Source organism: Tachyglossus aculeatus, assembly GCF_015852505.1.
Source record: "Tachyglossus aculeatus isolate mTacAcu1 chromosome 12 unlocalized genomic scaffold, mTacAcu1.pri SUPER_6_unloc_2, whole genome shotgun sequence".
Taxonomy (NCBI): domain Eukaryota; kingdom Metazoa; phylum Chordata; class Mammalia; order Monotremata; family Tachyglossidae; genus Tachyglossus; species Tachyglossus aculeatus.
In genome coordinates, this window is record NW_024044829.1 from 11,932,545 (window position 1) to 11,946,267 (window position 13,723).

Here is a 13,723-nt window from a genome sequence, read left to right on the forward strand (position 1 = left end):
AACAGCGAGCTAAGTTCCTTTAAGGGTTAATGGGATTGCTTTGATCACTTTGTGTGTCAACCCTCTGGATTTCCCAGAGCTGAGCATCATAATAAATCAATCAATTAATCAATTGTATTTTTGAGTGCTTACTGTGTGCAGAACAAATAAAGCCCTGATTATATGCTGTTATTCAATCAGTGGAATTTACATAACACTTACTGTGTGCAGAGCCCTATACTAGGTGCTTGGGAGAAGTTAATACAAAGAGTTAGTAGACACATCCTCTACCAACACACTTGGCTTTCTTACTGGTCAGTGAAATCAGCAGCAGTAATAATCCCAGACCAGACCCAGGATTAATAGAGATTCTGAAAGGGTCAGAGGGAAGGTCTTATCCCCTTCTCACATGGAAAGAATTATTTATAACCAGCTTCCTCACATACAAAGGGAAGAATCTCCGCAATATTGATTTTAAAGCCTTAGAGTACCACAGCTAACCTCAGTTCCCTTAATTGCATGAGGATCAAAACAGATTCTTGTTCATTGCATAAATCAATCAGGACATCTTATAAGAACCGATTTTCTTCTGAGAGCTTCCTCCACATCCTTGTTCCTCAGGCTGTAAATCAGAGGGTTCAACATGGGGATTACAACCATGTAGAACACAGACACCACTTTCTTCTGATCCACTGAGTACCTGGAGTTTGGCTGCATACAAATAAACAATGCAGTCCCATAGAACAGCATGACAGCAGTCAGATGAGAGGCACAGGTGGAGGAAGTCTTGTGTTTCTCCTCAGTGGAGGAGATTCTCAGAATTGCAGAGAGTATACACAAATAGGAGATGGCTAAGATGAGAATCATAAACAAAATAATAAAAGTTGTAATGACAAAGATTCAAGATTTGAGCCACTCCGGTGTCAGAACAGGAAAGCGTTAGTAAAGGAGGGAAATCACAGAAGTGATTGAGTTCATTGGGCTCACAGAAGGATAAACTGAACACCGAAGTTTCAAAAACCATGGCCTACATAGGAAGACATGACCAGCTGGAAATGCACCTTGATGATGAGTGGGTAGAACAGAGGCCTGCAGATGGCAGAGTAGCGATCAAACGCCATCACTGCTAGTAAGAAACACTCGTTGGTCCCAAAGGTTGCAGTCACAGCAAACTGAACAGCACAACCCCCAAAAGAAATGATTCTCTTCCCCTGCAGGAGGTTCTCCAGCATCTTTGGAGTGACCCACGATTAATAGCACATGTCAGAGAGAGACAAGTGGCTGAGGAAATAGTACATAGGGGTGTTCAACTGGTGACTGGCCTGAATTAACATAATTGTGTCAAGATTACCCATCAAGGTGGTCATGTAGATCACTAGAAAGAATCCAAAAAGGATGGCTTGTACGTTTTGGTCATCAGTGAATCCAAAGTGAATGAATTCTGTTACCGAAGTACCATTTCCAACTGCTGTTAGAGTCTTGACTTTCATCTGCTGCGAGTGGAGAGTGGAGTTGCTGTCCTTCCAGACTGGCAGCAGTGGCAACAACTATTAAGAAGAGGGGAGAGTACCGGAGTTAAAATGATTAAGTGTATAATAACCAGGTTCCCCACCATAGTAACAATACAGATGATCAGAAAAAGCACGAAAATGACCTGTAGCTCCCGTCTTCGGTAAATCCTAAGAGAATGAACATAGGAGCTATTCTTGTTTGCCATTTAATTCATAAGGGTCATCTGCTAAAATAGAACTGAAGATAGAACAAGTCAGCAACGTGGAGTCACTAGAATGATTAAAAACCAAAACAAAACAGAGAAACCCAAACAATCCCACTCAGTTGATTGAAACATGCTAAAGAATCAAATTTTTAAGATTTAAAACCCTTACCATTCTTACACTCTGGCCTCAGATTCCACTTGATGCTTAGTTGATTAACTGTGCCAGAATTACAGGATTTTTTTTTTGGCTTAGGAAAGTTTGGAGGTATGTTTTTCAAAGTAGTTCAACTGAGGCAACTGAGTGAAAATAAAGTATCTTAAATCAAGATCCATGAAATGCTGAAAAGAATGTCCTGTTTGAAATTCAGGAAAACATTTGAAATGAAATACATTTAAAAAAAAATTACCTTTGAAATACGAATTCCTTTTTCCTTGCATTTTCCATCCTATTACCACCTACCCTTACCTCTGTTTGCCTGATTACCTCCATCTTTGATAAACTGATGACTGAGTCTCTGATGGAGCCTTCCGTCAGGAAAAACAGATGAATCTCAGTCTTGAGACTTTCAAATAATTGTTTGTTAATCCACTGGTTACAGCAGTGAATGAGCCAGAAGCAGTAAGAGAAGTATTGGTGCATCATTACCAAAACATAGAAATCATAAGTAGAGCTTGAAGAATACTTGTAAATTAAGTCTCACATGTTTGTATGAGACAAGAGCTCATAAGAACATACAGATACACCAACAATTGATTCATAAAGGAAATAACATTCTTCATTTTCTATGACCTAAAGTAAAATTCACAACAGAAATCTTGATAAGTATCTCCTCATATAATCCTCTGGGGATGCTTGCTAAAGTAACCTAAGAGACCTGAGTCTCCTCTCTCTGCATAGGTGGTAAGAATCAAATTATTTTCAGTGACATTTGTCGGAATTGGATTGAAAGAGGTTGAACTAATTTCATATTTTTCGGAAGAAAGAAAGGTCCCAAGTTTCATCTAGATCAAATACACATCACACCTGGGAGTACCTAAACCATAAGCCAAAGAATCTTGCACCCCACTAATCCTATTCACAGGCACTCTACCAATTCCCATGACCACCTTGAAAGAAATCTGAGATGACCAAATGGAAAGGAAAACCTTACCCAATCATGAAAGTATTGTTTTTATGGGTTCTGAGAGAGTCCTTGAAAATTAACGTGCTATATTTATACTATTCTAGGTGACATTTGGAGACTGAATTCCTAGATAATTTAATTATTATTTTTTTATCTTGGAACTTGTAGAGAATCATTAAAGTGTTCTTATTATCTTGGGATTAAGTTTAATAAGAAAAACAAAAGGTAGGTAGGGGGTAATCATTTCTATATCTATGTTGTAAAGTAGAAAAATGAATCATAGCAGGTATTTATCATCCTTCCGTTAGGAGTACTTCGTTTTCTTACAAAATCCCCTGAGTTCATTCTTGACTTTTGCAATAAAACTCAGATGCATTGGCCAATGAGGCAGATATTGAATTCTCTTGAGTTTACCTATCAGAGTTTCACTTTGTGCATTATCATCTTTCTCTTAACTCTCTTGTCCTGTATAGTCCTAAGGGGCCTGTGGAGGTGTTCAGTGCAGATTTTTCTATCCTTCCATTCTGTGGATATTCAATTACCCTCCTCCATTCTTCCATCTTATTTTTTCTTTTGAGTCTTCCTCTAATCCTGATCACAGTGGTCTTCTATAAATCAATCAATCGATCAATCAATTGCATGTCTTCAGCATTTATTGTGCACTGAGCACTGTAATAAATACTTGGAAATGTACAAGACAATAGAGTAGACAGAAATGATCCCAGCTCTCTCTTCTCTCTTCACCAGTTCTATAATTCTCAATCTCTTTTCCTCTGGTTAATTCATTAGAACCTCCAGAAAGATTAATGTCAAAATAACTGAATAAAATTTCAATTACCATTTGAACCCAATTTTCTCTATATTTTAAGCCATCCTGCAGAGCAGACATCACACCCTTCAGAGGTGGGGTGAGAGGAGAAGGGTCTTGAGATTTTTATAATAAATCAATGGTACTTATTGAGCACCAAGAAAGTTCAAAGTAGTACACCAAGAACCCAGGGGTGTATACAAGAAGAGTACAATATTAGCTGTAAGTAAGTGTGGGAAGATACGTTAGAACCTTGAGCCCCAGGGATCAGTTGCAATGAAGCAATCACATAATTTGATTTAATTTTGGTAGTTAAAGTGGTCTGAGTGGAGTACACCTGTCAAGAGCAGATCTAAGTAAACAAGAGACAGCAGATGGTAGAGCGCCTATGAAAGCCTCCAGGGACAGAAGAGGCTCTTTTTTTTCCATTGAGGGAGTGGCTGTCGAGAAAAGCACTAGGCCATGTAGCTCCTCTGCAGCTCAGCATGAAGGCTAGATGATGTTGGGAGCTTTCCTTCCTGGACTGTAATGGCCCCTCCTCTAGTCTGTAAGCTCCTTATGGGCAGGAGCATTTCTACCAACTCCTGTTGTATTTTTTCTCTCAAGCACTTAGAACAGACATCTGCACAGGGTAAGTGTTCAGTGAATAGAGAAACAGATGGCATAGTGGATACAGCATGAGCAGAACAGTGCTTTGCACATAGTAAGCGCTTAATAAATGCCATCATTATTATTATTATAAGTCAGGGAGTCAGAACGTCATGGATTCTAAACCCGGCTCTGCCACGTGTCTGCTGTGTGACCCTGGGCAAGTGACTTCACTTCTCTGGGACTCAGTTACCTCATCTGTAAAATGGGATTAAGACTGTGAGCCCCATGTGGAACAGGGACTGTGTCCAACCTGATTACCTTGTATCTACCCCAGTGCTGAGAACAATGCCTGGCACATAGAAAACACTTAACAAATGCCATCATCATTATTATTATTTAAATACGATTGATTGCTTTATGTATTTTCAATCTATCAATCAATCGTATTTTTTGAGCATTTACTATGTGCAAAACACTGTACTCCACGCTTTGGAGGATGCAATATAATAAACGCATTCTCTGTCCACAGTGAGGTTACAGTCTAGAGGGGGAGACAGATATTCAAATAGAATGAACTAATTACAGATATCTACATACGTACTGTGGGCCTGGGTGAGGAAGAATAAAGGGAGTGAGTCAGGACAATTCAGAAGGGTGTGGGAGAAAAGGAAATGAGGGTTTAGACAGAGAAGATCTTTTCGAGGTGATGTGACTTCAATCAGGATTGAAACTGGGGAGATTAATCGTCTGTTGGAGATGAAGAGGGAGGGCATGGCAGGCCAGAGACAGGATGTGGGCAAGAAGTCAGCAGTGAAAGGGGGAGGATTGAGGTACAACGAATAGGTTCATCATCATCATCAATCGTATTTATTAAGAGCTTACTATGTGCAGAGCACTGTACTCAGCGCTTGGGAAGTACAAATTGGCAACATATAGAGACAGTCCCTACCCAACAGTGGGCTCACAGTCTAAAAGGGGGAGACAGAGAACAAAACCAAACATACTAACAAAATAGAATAAATAGAATAGATATGTACAAATAAAATAAATAAATAAATAGAGTAATAAATATGTACAAACATATATACATATATACAGGTGCTGTGGGGAAGGGAAGGAGGTAAGATGGAGGGATGGAGAGGGGGACGAGGGGGAGAGGAAGGAAGGGGCTCAGTCTGGGAAGGCCTCCTGGAGGAGGTGAGCTCTCAGTAGGGCCTTGAAGGGAGGAAGAGAGCTAGCTTGGCGGATGGGCAGAGGGAGGGCATTCCAGGCCCGGGGGATGACGTGGGCCGGGAGTCGATGGCGGGACAGGCGAGAACGAGGTACGGTGAGGAGATTAGCGGCGGAGGAGCGGAGGGTGCGGGATGGGCTGTAGAAGGAGAGAAGGAAGGTGAGGTAGGAGTGGGCGAGGTGATGGACAGCCTTGAAGCCCAGGGTGAGGAGTTTCTGCCTGATGCGCAGATTGATTGGAAGCCACTGGAGATTTTTGAGGAGGGGAGTAATATGCCCAGAGCATTTCTGGACAAAGATAATCCGGGCAGCAGCATGAAGTATGGATTGAAGTGGAGAGAGACACGAGGATGGGAGATCAGAGAGAAGGCTGGTGCAGTAGTCCAGACGGGATAGGATGAGAGCTTGAATGAGCAGGGTAGCAGTTTGGATGGAGAGGAAAGGGCTAATCTTGGCAATGTTGCGGAGCTGAGACCAGCAGGTTTTGGTGACGGCTTGGATGTGAGGGGTGAATGAGAGAGCGGAGTCGAGGATGACACCAAGGTTGCGGGCTTGTGAGACGGGAAGGATGGTAGTGCCGTCAACAGAGATGGGAAAGTCAGGGAGAGGACAAGGTTTGGGAGGGAAGACAAGGAGTTCAGTCTTCGACATGTTGAGCTTTAGGTGGCGGGCAGACATCCAGATGGAGATGTCCTGAAGGCAGGAGGAGATGCGAGCCTGGAGAGAGGGGGAGAGAGCAGGGGCAGAGATGTAGATCTGGGTGTCATCAGCGTAGGGATGATAGTTGAAGCCGTGGGAGTGAATGAGGTCACCAAAGCAGTGCGTGTAGATTGAGAACAGAAGGGGACCAAGCACTGATCCTTGGGGAACCCCCACAGTAAGAGGATGGGAGGGGGAGGAGGAGCCTGCAAAAGAGACTGAGAAAGAACGACCAGAGAGATAAGAGGAGAACCAGGAGAGGACAGAGTCTGTGAAGCCAAGGTCAGATAGCGTGTTGAGGAGAAGGGGGTGGTCCACAGTGTCAAAGGCAGCTGAGAGGTCGAGGAGGATTAGGACAGAGTATGAGCCGTTGGATTTGGCAAGCAGGAGGTCATTGGTGACCTTTGAGAGGGCAGTTTCTGTGGAATGAAGGGGATGGAAGCCAGACTGGAGGGGGTCCAGGAGAGAGTTGTTGTTGAGGAATTCTAGGCAGCGCGTGTAGACAACTCGTTCAAGGAGTTTGAAAAGGAATGGCAGGAGGGATATGGGACGATAACTAGAAGGTGAGGTGGGGTCAAGAGAGGGTTTTTTTAGGATGGGAGAGACATGGGCATGTTTGAAGGCAGAGGGGAAGGAACCAGTGGAGAGTGAGTGGTTGAAGATGGAAGTTAAGGAAGGGAGAAGGGATGGAGCAAGAGATTTCATGAGATGAGAGGGAATGGGGTCAGAAGCACAGGTGGCCGGAGTAGCACTTGAGAGGAGGGAGGAGAGCTCCTCTGAGGATACCGCTGGGAAGGATGGGAGAGTAGCAGAGAGTGTTGAGAGTCGGGGGGTTGGAGAAAGGGATGAAGAGATTTTGGGGAGGTCGGACCTGATGGATTTAATTTTGTTAATGAAGTAGGAGGCCAGATCGTTGGGGGTGAGGGAAGGAGGAGGGGGAGGAACCGGGGGCCTGGGAAGGGAGTTGAATGTATGGAAGAGCTGGCGGGGGTGATGGGCATGGGTGTCAATTAGGGAGGAGAAATAGTTTTGTCTGGCAGAGGAGAGGGCTGAGTTAAGGCAGGAAAGGATAAACTTGAAGTGAACGAGGTTGGCATGGTGTTTAGACTTTCGCCAGCAGCGTTCGGCAGCTCGAGCATAAGAGCGAAGGAGGCGGACAGTGGCAGTGATCCAGGGCTGTGGGTTAGTGGTGCGAGAGCGGCGAAGGGAAAGGGGAGCGAGTGAGTCTAGCTGAGTAGAAAGGGTAGAGTTGAGAGCAGTAATCTGATCATCAAGACTGGGCAGAGAGGAGAGGGCGGTGAGGTGTGGTGTGAGGCGCTCCGAAAGATGGGTGGGGTCCAGAGAGCAGAGATCTCTGTGAGGGAGTAATACGGATTTACAGGGGAAAAGAGTGCGAGTGAGGAGGCAGGTGAGAAGATTATGATCAGAGAGAGGGATTACACAGTTGGTGAGGGTGGACACAGTGCAGCGGTAGGAGATGATGAGGTCGAGGGTATGACCAAGTTGGTGAGTGGGCGAGGTGGGGTGGAGGAAGAGGTTGGCAGCGTCGAGGAGAGATAGAAGGCGGGCGGTAGAGGAGTCATCAGGGATATCCATGTGGATATTGAAGTCTCCGAGGATCAGAGTGGGCATGGAGAAGGAGAGAAAGAAGGTGAGGAAGGGGTCAAATTCGTTAAAGAAGTTGGAGGTGGGGCCGGGAGGGCGGTAGATGACGGCTACAAGAATCTGGAAGGGGTGGTAGAGGCGAATAATGTGGGCTTCAAAGGAAGGGAAAGAAAGGGAAGGGGGAGGAGGGATAGTGCAAAAGCGACATTGGGGGGCGAGAAGGAAACCAACACCTCCTCCTTTTCCGGTGAGTCTGGGGGAGTGGGAGAAGAAGAGGTCTGCACTGGAGAGAGCAGCAGAAGAGACCGTGTCGTCCGGAGACAGCCATGTTTCAGTTAGGGCGAGGAGGAGCAGAGAACTGGAAAGGAGAAGGGCCAGGATGAAAGGGATCTTACTTAAAACGGAGCGGGGGTTCCAGAGGCCACACCTGGCAGCAGCTGTCGAGGGTGGGGAGGGAGGGGGAAGGGTGCGAGGGGTGGGGAGGGTTTGGATTGTGATGAGTTGGCGGGGGCCTGGGCGGGGAGAGTGGGAAGGGGGGTGGCAATGGGAAAGGAGAACTGGGATGGGGTGGGGGCGGGGAAAAGGGGAGGGAGGGGGTTGGGAGGGAGGAGCGGAGGACCTGCGCTGGTACAGAGGAATCCTTGGTAGGGGGTGAGGGGGAGTGGTGTTGGTGGGTGAGAGGGCGGGAAAAAGCTGGGTGGGAGAGGGGAAGGGGAACGTGAGGAATGGGAATGGCAGTTAGGAGCAAGGGAACTGAAAGTTCATGGTAAGGTCAGCAGGGCGAGTGACAGTACAGCGGGAGGTTAACAATTGAGATGCAGAAGCAATAAAACAGTAGCAATGATAAAAGTAGGCGATGGCATCACATCGGTTGGCAGTAGAGGAGCAAAGTGTGCAGGTTGGGTTGTAGTAGGAGAGTAGTAGTAGTAGGAGGAGGAGGAGGAGGAGGAGGAGGAGAGTAACGAGGTGAGGTAAGAGGGGGGCATAGTGATTGAGTGCTTTCAAGCCTATGGTAAAGATCTTCTGTTTGATGTAGAGATGCATGGGCAACCACTGGGTGTTCTTGAGGAGAGGGGAATCATGGATTGTGCATTTTTGTATATAAATGATCTGGGCAGTAGAGTGAAGTATGGACTGAAATGGGGAGAGACAGGAGCCAAGGAGTTCAATGAGGAGACTGATGTAGTAATCAAGATGGGTTAGGAGAAGTGCTTGGATTAACGTAGTAGCAGTTTAGATGGAGAGAAAAGGGCGAATTTTAGTAATGTTGTGAAGGATTGATTGATTGGATTGCATGGCTCGGGAGGAGCCTTGCCTAGTGGCTAGAGCACCGAACTGGGAGTCAGGACAACCTGAGTTCTAATCCTGGCTCCACACTTTGTCTGCTTTGTTATCTTGGGCAAGACACTTAACTTCTCTATGCCTTGTTGCCTCATTTGTAAAATGGGGGATTAAGACTGTGAGCCCCACGTGGGACATGAAATGTGTCCATCCTGACTAAATTGTACCTACCCAAGTGCGTAGTTCAGTGCCTGGCACATAGCAAGTACCATAAAACAATGAAAAACTGATAGCCATGGCAGAGACAAGGTCTTGCTAGTCTAGACTTCAGTGAGGTTTTTGCATTTTGTTGGGTACTGATAAAAATATTACTCATTCAAAAGTCGTGATGTGCAAGTAATCAGTATTTAAGTATCACTTAATAACAAATATCATTTTATACCATTGGAAAAAAACAGACAACAATAGATGAAAAATTCCTATTAATAAAAAATGAGACATTTCACAGTTGTTACAGTAAAATGGTATATATCTGAGTGGAAATCACAACAATGAAAATATAGTATAATTAGATGTTTTAATTATAATAAAATGGTATATCATACAGATTGTATAGTTAGCATCTCACCACCAAATAAACACATTAAAAGGGTGGGCAAGCCCCACGGTAGGAGCTGGTTTTGGCAGGGGTCTTGTCTACCAACTCTATTCTCTTTTATTTACCCAAGTGCTCTCAGGAAACACTCAGTGAATAACACTGATTAATTGATTTGAAAAAGTAATCAGAATTATCGTTCCCTCCTAAATGCCTCTCTCCTTCTAGGTTTTTATGGACCTTACTCTACAGTTAGGCTAGCAATGACCCAATCTTGGCACTAGAAAGTACATGACAAGTATCATTAAATGTATGTTATTCCAACAGCACAATACATTAGGAGGATATAACAATTTCTGAAGAAGACAGAGAGTAGAGCCCAGGGCACAAACTGCAGGGAAAAAAGTGCTGGCCACAGGTTCACTTATGAATATTAAAGTCATCTAAATTAATCGGTTATATACTGGGCTAAATCTGCGGCTCAGTCTGGGATGTGAGGTTGTTTTTGTTCTTTCCCATCACCCCAGCTGCAGTCATGAGGGCAGTTCATTTGGGTTTGGTGGAGACTGAATAAGAGGAAGTACTGTATTTACTATTCCAGTGATTCTGGTTAAGACCTGTTTATAATAATTGTGGTATTTGTTCAGCGCTAACTGTGTGCCAAGCATAGTACCAAGCACTTACAGACCTGTTTATAAAAACTGTGGCATTTCTTCAGCATTTACAGTGCCAAGCACTGTACTAAGATAATTAGGTCTCACCTGGAGCTCACAGACTAAGTAGGAGGGACACCAAGTACTGTATCCCCATTTTGCAGATGAGTGCACAGAGAAGTTAAGCAAATTTTCCAAGATCACCCAGCAGGTTATATGGCTGAGATTAGAAACCAGATTCTCTGGCCTACAGGCCCTTGCACTGTCCACTAGACAATGCTGCTTCCAAATAATGAAGTTGGATAAAGCCAAGCCTAACTCATTTAAGGGTTATGGGATTGCTTGGATCACTTTGTGTGTGAGCTTGCTCCCTGGAGTGCCCAGAGCTGAGCCACAGAATTATTCAATCAATTAATCAATTTTAGTTTTTGAGTGCTTATTGTGTATAGAACAAATTAAGCCCTGATTATATGCTCATAATCAATCAATGGAATTTACTGAGCACTTACTGTGTGCAGATCACTGTAGTAAGCACTTACGAGAGTTAAGTACAAAGACTTGGTAGACACATCCTGTGCCCACACACCTGGCTGGCTTGCTGGTCAGTGAAAGCAGCAACATCAATAATCCCAGACCAGACCCAACATTAAGAGACTCTGAGATGGTGAGAGAGAAGGTCTTCTCTTCTCTTCATCTGGAAAGAATTTCTCACACACAAAAGGAAGAATTTACCACCTTATTGATTTAGGGTACCACAGCTAGCCTCAGTTCCCTTAATTGTGTAAGGATAAAAAATCCTTCTTGTTCATTGCATAAATCAATCAGAAAATCTTTTGAGAGTCAATATTCGTTTCAGAGCTTCCTTCACATCCTTGTTCCTCAGGCTGTAAATCAGAGTGTTCAACATAGGGATCACCATCATGTAGAACACAGACACCACTTTCTTCTTATCCATTGAGTACCTGGAGTTTGGCTGCAGATAAATAAACTTCCGAGTCCCATAGAACAGTGTGATGGCAGTAAGATGAGAGGTGCAGGTGGAGAAAGCCTTGTGTCTCCCCTCAGTGAAGGGGATTCTGAGAATTTCAGAGAGGATACACAGATAGGAGTTGGCTATGATGGGAATCGTGACCAAAATGATGAGAATCGAAGTGATAGAATTCAAGATTTGAACCACTCGGCGGTCAGAACAGGTAAGCTTTAGCAAAAGAGGCTAATCACAGTAGAAATGATTGATTTCATTTGGCCCATAGAAGGACAAACTGAACACAGAACTTTCAAAAATCATGGCGTTGACACAGGTCCCTACATAGGAAGCCACGACCAGCTGGAAATGCACCTTGTAGGACATGATGAGTGGATAGAGCAGGGGCCGGCAGATGACAGAGTAACAGTCAAAATACATCACTGCTAGTTAGAAGCATTCGTTGGTCCCAAAAGTTGCAGTCACAGCAGAATGAACAGCAAAACCCTTAAAAGAAATCGTTCTCTTCCCCTGCAGGAGGTTCTCCAGCATCTTTGGAGTGACTGACGATGAATAACACATGTCAGAGAGAGACAAGTGGATGAGGAAATAGTACACAGGGATGTGCAACTGGTGACTGGCCTGATTAACATAATTATGCCAAGGTTGCCCATCAAGGTGATCATGTAGATCATTAGAAGGAGTGCAAAAAGGATAGCTTGTAAGTTTTGGTCATCAGTGAATCCAAAGAGAATGAATTGTGTTACCAAAGTGCCATTTTTAGCTGCCATTAGAGTCTTCCCTTTCATCTGTTGTGAGAGGAGAGTGGAGTTGCTGTCCTTCCATGGTGGTAGTGTTGCAAAAACTACTTAAAAGAGGGGAGAGACCTGGCATCAAAATGATTAATAGTATAACGACCAGGTTCTCCATGATGGTAACAATATAGATATTCAGAAACGGTACAAAAATGACCTGCAGCTCCCTGTCTTTGGTTAATCCTAACAGAAAGAATGTGGGAGCTATTGTTGTCTGCTATTTAATCCAAAAGGTTCATCTGAGATCACGAGAAACAGAGTGGCTTACTGGAAAGAGCACGGGCTTGGGAGTGAGAGGTCGTGGGTTCTAATCCCACCTCCGCTACTTAGCCACTTAACTTCTCTGTTCCTCAGTTTCCTCATCTGTAAAATGTGGATGAAGAATGTGAGCCCCACATGGAACTACCTGATTATCTTGTATCTACCCCAGCACTTAGAACAAAGGTTGGTCCATAGTAAGCACTGAACAAATACTACTGTTATTATACTTTTTATCTCCTAAAATAGAATTGAAGATGGAACAAGTCTTATCCACATGGAGTCACCAGAATGATTAAAAAACCAAAACACAATAGAGAGGCCCGTTTGACTCGATTCGATTGACTGAAACATTTTGAAGAATCAAATCCTTGCATCCAAAACCCTTACCATTCTTATACTCCGGCTTCAGACTCCACTTTATTATTAACCAACTGTGTCAGAATTACAGTGATTTTCTTTTAGCCTAGGAAAGTTTAGAGGAATGTTTTTCAAAGTAGCTCAACTGAGCCGAGTGAAAATAAAATGTCCTTAGTCAAGATCTATGAAATGCTGAAAATAATGTCCTGTATGGAATTAAGGAACATATTTGAAATGAAATTTATTTTTCAAAGCTTAGCTTTGAAATACAAATTCCTTTTTTCCTTGCATTTCCCTTCCTACTCTCACCTACTCTTACCTCTGTTTACCCTATTTCCTCCATCTTTGATGAACTGATGATGGGGTCTCTGATGCAGCCTCCCATCAAGAAAAACAGATGAATCTCAGTCTTAAGACTTCCAAATAATTGTTGATGAATCCACTGGTTATAGCATTGAATGAGCAAGAAGCAGTAATAGAAGCATTGGTACACCATTACTAAAGCATATAACTCATAGGTAGAGCATGAACAATATTGGTAATGTAACTCTCACATGTTTGTGTGAGAACAGAGCTCCTACGAACCTGCAGGTACACATCAAATTGATTCACAAAGGAAATTACATTCTTTATTTTCTACAACCAAAGTTAAAATCCATTACAGAAATCCTGATAAAGACCTTGAACCTGTAATCTCCTCTGGATTTTTGCTAAAGTCTCCCCTCTCTGCAGAAGTGGTGAGCTTCCAATCACTTTCAGAGACATTGGTCAGAATTAGATGGAAAGGAATTGAATAAATTTCATACACTTCAAAAGAAAGAAAGGACCCAAACTCGAATTAGATCAAACACTCACCATACCAGGGATTTCATAAACTACAAGCTGTTGAACCTTTCACACCACTAATCACACAGACGCCCTACCTATTTCCAAGAATACCATGAAAGAAGACGTCTGAGATGACCAAATGGAAAGGAAAATGTAACCCAATCATGGAAGTATTTTTTTTTTTATGGATTCTGAGAAAGTCCTTGAGAATTGAAG

The 13,723-nt window shown here is 43.6% G+C and overlaps 1 pseudogene; it reads right to left on the reverse strand.

Moving 5' to 3' along the window:
* Positions 1-992: 992 nt before the first annotated feature.
* LOC119921363 lies at positions 993-11,237 on the reverse strand (annotated as a pseudogene).
* Positions 11,238-13,723: the final 2,486 nt, after the last annotated feature.